Below are 6,444 nucleotides of genomic sequence, written 5' to 3'. Positions count from 1 at the left end.
ACACCCTTAGATCAAAGTGTAAGGACAACCTGGATGAAGGACAATTTTTAAAAAAGAACACGGCCTGCCCTCGCCTTGGTTAAATAAATCAATGGAAACGATTTGTTCAAACTGGAGCATCCAACAGACGCAAGCTCTCTGAAACAGCCAGGACTCCTTGGCAAACACCGTTGCTTAGCGAGACGTCAAAACTCCTGCGTGCAAACAAACGCAAGAGGGGCTCAGCCGCCGGCATGCAGCAGACTACTCCTAATCTGGTTTTGGAAAAACTCTAGAGAAGGACGTGTAGCTCCTCCCTCTCCTGGTTAGGGGTCGGTGAGGGGAGAGGGGAAGAGGAGCGATCTTCCTGGCTAGGCTCACCGGCGATGATGCCTCTCTCCGACCCGGGAGGGTGCAGGGGAAGTAGAGGCTAGTCGCTCTGCAGGAGAAAACGCCTGTCTTAGAGTTTGCCTGGACCTGAGGCATGGAGGGGGAACCCCGCCCTCAGTCCCCAGCACAGTCAGCGCGCCCCTCCCCCCAGGAAACGCGCCCGCCGGCCCCTCCCTCCTCCGCCGCCTCCTGGGGACTTGGGTTGTAAAATCCCACGCAGTGGGGCCGACTCGGTGACGGGGCGGGGCGAGGCACTGGCGCGGCCCCAATTCCTCCCCCACCTCCCCGCAAACTGGCCATTCTCCGCGTCCCAACTCCAACCTGCCTCTATCGTACCAACACCCCTCCCCCAACCCCTCAGCGTGGCTCCTGTACCGTGAGCCCAGCCTGCGGCCTTAGCCACCCCACCAAACTCCAACCTCCGAGGCCCGCCCTGCTTTCCCCTGCCCGGGGCGTCTCCTGAGTCTGGACCCCAGTTGTCTGGGCTACAGGGAGGAGCTGCAGCCGCGGTAGCCCCGCCTTTTGGGCTTTTGGACTACCCCAGCTCCTTGAACATCTGGGTGCTGGAGTTAACGTTCCAGATGTGGCTTCTGGGCGGCCAAATGTGCGCACTCGCCCACCGCGGGCAGCTCGGGCCTGGCGGCCGGCGAGTCTGGGCGGACGCGTGGGAGGGGCTGGGAATTTTCCCTCGGAGCTGACTTAAAAGCCGTCGGAACCGCAGCCCCCTGGGCTCCCCGCCTAGGCCTCCAAACTCTCCCGAAAAGTACTGCCAAAAGGAAAAGTTTCCAACCCAGCCCCGGCCCCTCGGCCGTGCAGCCTTCGGAGCTTCTCAAACTGGCAGGGAATATAGAGCAGTTCTATGGGATTCCCCCCGTGGACAGAGGAGCCTGGTGGGCTGCCGTCTATAGGGTCGCACAGAGTCGGACACGACTGAAGCGACTTAGCAGCAGCAGCATGGGATTCCCCAAAGAAAAACCCTGATGTGTTGACCACGCGATCCTGGTCTGGCCATGGGACGCCAGGTGCACAGCCAGCGAACTCCAGGTGCGGAAGAAGTTAACAGTAGGCTTGCATTTGGGGGTTGCCCTGAAGCGCTCTTTGACCGGTTATGGATTCCATTTCCGAAGTTGGATGTCGTATTCCACCTGGTACAAGCAGTTCAGAGCAGAAGAAAAGCCAAGTGAACCCTGTGACTCAACTCCCTTGGAATGTGCCTGGAATAATAAGGGGGACTTGAAAGGTTTTTATGGCCGCGGGTAAAGCTGGTGGAGACTAGGCTCCTGCGTCCTCAGTTGGCGGACGGCCGAGGGGGGCAGTGTTGCCTTCTGCAGTGCTGCAACGCCTGCAAACCGGACAAAAATAGTCGGAGTATCTGGTTTAAATCAACCAAAGAGCATTTCTATCATCTTAACCCACCGGCAGAACAGAACGAGCCAGATATAATCCCGGGACTCTTTTTAACAGTCCAGTGAGAGCTAAACCCAATCACATTTTACCTTTGGGATTTCTTAAGTGTCCTAATGTAAAACTGTCGTTATTTTATAGATGTTGCAAATTAAACTTCCTTTTCTGAGGTTATGTGTGGGCATGTGCTCAAGCATTTACGTTTACTAGCAACACTCTGAATGTGTGGCCTTTTTTGGGGGGTGGTGGTAATTGATGTTGTTGAACCGTGCAGCCCTGGAATAGTAACAAGTATTCGAGGCCAACATACGGGTTGCTTACACTACTAAATATTGATATAGAGTCGCATTTTCGTCCCTTCACGTCCTACTCAGAATTCCAAAGGCAAGTTGGAACAAAAGGAAAACGTGTCTGAGTTGAAAGAGAGGACTTGTGCCAAGAATTACAGTCACAGGGTAAATAACCTTGTTTTCTCCTTCATCAGTGGCTGCTACCAAACCCCGCTCTTGGAATGTGGCCAACAGTCTGTCTGGTGGAGGGCGCTGCTAATTGGAGAGAGACCATAAACCTCTCTGTCAAAGAGGGCATATGACCTTCCCTTCAAGTCTAAACAATAAAGCTGGCGAACTGCAGACTGCACTCTCTCGCGGGCTGCCCTGCGGATTCCCTAAATAGGAACAGGATGAAGGCCAGGCTTAAGAGGTTACCATAGCTCTGCTCTCACACTTTGAGGAATCGGTCACTCCACTTCCCAGTATAACTTGTTTCAATTACTCTCGACAATCTATTTAGAGGAGAGCAGCTTGCAGAGAGAACTCATTGTCTAATCTAAATGAGGAAGCAATTATTACTTGCTGCAGTCTAATGTGCTTTGAGACTGTCAGGTCAAATATCAACCAGATTTCATATAACCTTACTTTGCACTTGGGAAGATATATATCCTTTTAAAGACAATTATGTATGCTTGTTTTCTGAATCCCCCCCCCCCTTTTATTCTAATAAGTTTACAAAATTAAGGTTCCCCCCTCTTCAATAGTCTTTTCTAATTTTAGGATTTATTCCAAGGTAAACAACCACAGCCTCTTCCCTACGTTGCTTAATGTTAAATTACACTTTAAAAACTTTGGCTTTTTAAATGGGTTATCTTCTCAGTTCAGTTCAGTCGCTCAGTCCTGTCCGACTCTTCGCAACCCCTTCTCAGAATAAACAAAATAAAGAGTTCCCCGAATCTTCCTTTGTCTAATTTCCCTCCCTGGGAGTCCCCTGCAAGCTTTACTTTTATACAAGGTGTTGTAAACTAAAAATACTCAGTTCCACTTTCCTAGAACATAGGGAAACGGTTGCCTGCTGTATATCCCACTGTACTTGCTTTTACTGAAAAGACTGAAGTTCATCTCCTGTGTAAAAAGTTATTTGGCCCTTTTCTGTTTTATTAGTTAAAACCTAGTATGGATCAACACGAAAATTCTTGTTGTGAACAGAGCACATAAAAGGCTTTACAAGGTGTGGTTTGAAGAGAGAAAGTGGTGGAGCAAATGCTGGTGGGAAGGTGAGGAAGGAAAGCACTTCCTGAGTGGATACTCCTCCTGGCTGAGCCACATCCTCTCTTCAGATCACTTCCTGTTTGTCTCAGCCAATAATTGATAGTAAATGTGGTCTTTTTCCTATTCAATTCAAAAGCATCCTTTCTCTCCTTACCAGTTACCCTAAGAGTCAAATCTACTATTAACTACATGTTACTCAAAAACTTCAATCCATTTTAATCTTTGATAATGTGAGATTTTTATCTAATGCAGAAATGGTAAGAACCATTTCTACCTTAGCTGTTTAAGTATTCTGTGATAGCCAGGATAACCAAGTATAATGGAATTAACAACACAAGAATCTGGAGCTACAATTATTGTGCTTGGGTTAGATCACTGTTGAGTCTTGGTTTCCCTATCTGTAAAACAGACATACTTCCCAAAGTGTGGAAACAAATGATATATAAATCTTATTTATCACAATCTAATACACAGGGCATCACAAGCCTCATGAGGCAAAATTTCCCTCTTTCAAATAAAGCATGTGCTGCAACATTCCCTTTCTTTGTAAGATAAACTAACAAAATGCAAGATTCGGGAGTTTTATATGTTGAATCGGACAAACAACTTTATATTTTAGGGTAAATAGAGTTTCCTTTGGAACTTAATTTTAAGGATACTATGATGATTAATTTTATGTGTCAATGGATACATCACTGCACTTGGACATTTGCTCAAGGATTGGTCTAGATGTTCCTGTGAAGGTAGTTTTTAGATGAGATTAACACTTAAATCAGTAGACCTCAAGTAAAGCATATTATCCTTCATAGTGTTGGTGGCCCTCATCCAGCTAGCTGAAGGCCTTCAGAGAGAATTCTACCTGCAGAATGCCTTTGGACTGGAGTTGCAACATCAACTCTTTCCTTGGTTTCTAGTCAGCCATCCTGCCCTGCAGATTTTGAACTTGCCAACTTCCACAATTACATGAACCAATCCCTTAAAATCTCTCTCTCTATATATATGTATTTGGGTTGGCCAAAAAATTAATTTGGGTTTTTCCATAAGATCTTTCAGGAAAACCCAAAGGAACTTTTTGGCCAGCCCAATGCATATAGATATGCACACACATATTACTGTTACTGAAAGAGTTTGTGGGGTCTGGTTGCTTGCTGCCTGAAAGCCAGGAAACAGGCCAGGCTGGTAGAAAGGAAAGTTCGCTTTATTTCAGATGTGGGCAGCTGGGTGGGTGGTGGGCATTTGTCCAGAGGCCCACTTTTGCCCCCAACCCCTCCCTGACAAGCAGGGGATGAGAGCTGTTATAGAGGGGGGTGGTAGTGGGGTGGTGGTGGTGGTGGGTGGGTGGGGAGAGCTACATGCAGAAACAGCACAGTCTTCTCTAACAGTCATCTTCAGATTGGTCATCGTTGGTCTGACCAGCATCATCTTGGTTGTTTTAGGCAGTTAATCTTCAGTTCCAGGGTCCATTTGTTCGCATTTCTTTGTGGCCAGTTCTTGGAACTGTGGCAGCTCATGTCCTGGGTACAGTCTAGTCATCATGTAGTTAACGTATCTCACCTGGGGTTTCAGTGTCTCTAAGACAGCTCACAGGATATGGCTCAGAATATTATCTATAGCCCTTGAGAAAGAACTAAATGTCCTTGGCCATGCTTAGTGACTACATTCTTACTATTTAGTCTCCTTTGACTGTTTTCCTTTGTTTCCACATTTCTCACTTTTCTGATTAAACTTATTCTTTGACTAAAGTTGCCCACAGACAAAAGGCAGGCAGAGGATGTGGTGGGGGTGCAAGGACCATAGGCTCCTGCTCCGGTTCACTACTGGTTTCATTTCTCGGAGAACTCTGATCAATAGATACCAACTGTTGACTCCTGGCACCACCAGGATCTGTTACAGCACTCAAATTTAAAGTAACAAGTAAGTCTAACATTTTTGAGGAAGAAAAAAATCCCCACATTTATTCCAAACTCTTTCATAATACATTGAGATAGCACTGTCAAATGCATTATAAATCAGTCAGATACTCTAACCTGACTTCATTGACTCTTCTCACTCACCTTTTCTAAATTTCAGCATTAAACAATGCTTAGAAGAGAAAAACTTCTCTTCCAAGGCTGATGTGCAAAACTATCTGTTCCTGCTCTTTACCTTCCTTCTCTCTTCACAAACTTCTCTGTAATTCTCAAAGATACAGGTGAAAAGATAAGACACTGTGACAGTTCTATGAAACTCAAGGTTAAAAGTCACCTTGAAAAATCTGCAAGGCTACATACAAAAAATGTAGTAAAGTTTCAAGAAATGCTGCCTTAAATAAAAGTTATGCCCTGAGTACTCCAGGTGAGAGATGATGATGACTTAAACTAGGGAAAATTAAGGGGAGGTGAGTTTAATGGTCACATTCAATATATACTTTGGAGACAGTCAAAATAACTTACTAATGTATCAGATGTAAGAGGTAAGGGAAAGAAGAGAACCAAGAATTTAAAAAACAAAAACTAAACACCAAAACCTGCTTTGAGAGAAACCAAAGTACTCAATAGTCTAAGATAAATTAAAGCATAAATAATACTCAATCCAAACATTTGGTAACAGTGAATTTGTTATTTTTAAAGCAAGAATTATTGTCCTTAAATTAACTGTTATGCTATCCTACTTGGATAGAGGCATTGTGCAGAAACACAACAGAGCTACCATTCACAACAGACACTCAAGGAATATTTATGAATGAAAAAAACTACGCTAATTTGATTTGCATATAGTGCCAAAATACCATATATATATTTTTTTATTCTTTCCCCTTGTCCTTAACTGGGATTGCCAGGTAAAGAAAGAGTAAATAGGATACTTTTCCTGTTTTTTTGGACACAGTATCTATCCTACACTTATGGACCGTTATCAATCTTGTGCTTTAAAATTTCAATTCAAAGCATCATCTTATAAAAAGCAATTTAAAAAACACTACCAAAAACAGACCATAAGGAGAGTGTTTCAAGGATAAAATATTGATGGGTAGTTAAAAGGGCAGAATGTTTTTCAGAGAACAATGAATCAGTCTGACATGATTTTTGTTCCATGAATCTCTTTTTCAAGAACAGTGAACTACTAAAAAGGAGAATAAAACACTGACAAA

Source organism: Bos taurus, chromosome 28 (genome assembly GCF_002263795.3).
Source record: "Bos taurus isolate L1 Dominette 01449 registration number 42190680 breed Hereford chromosome 28, ARS-UCD2.0, whole genome shotgun sequence".
NCBI classification, from domain to species: Eukaryota; Metazoa; Chordata; class Mammalia; order Artiodactyla; family Bovidae; genus Bos; species Bos taurus.
Note: the sequence above shows the minus strand (reverse complement) of the source record.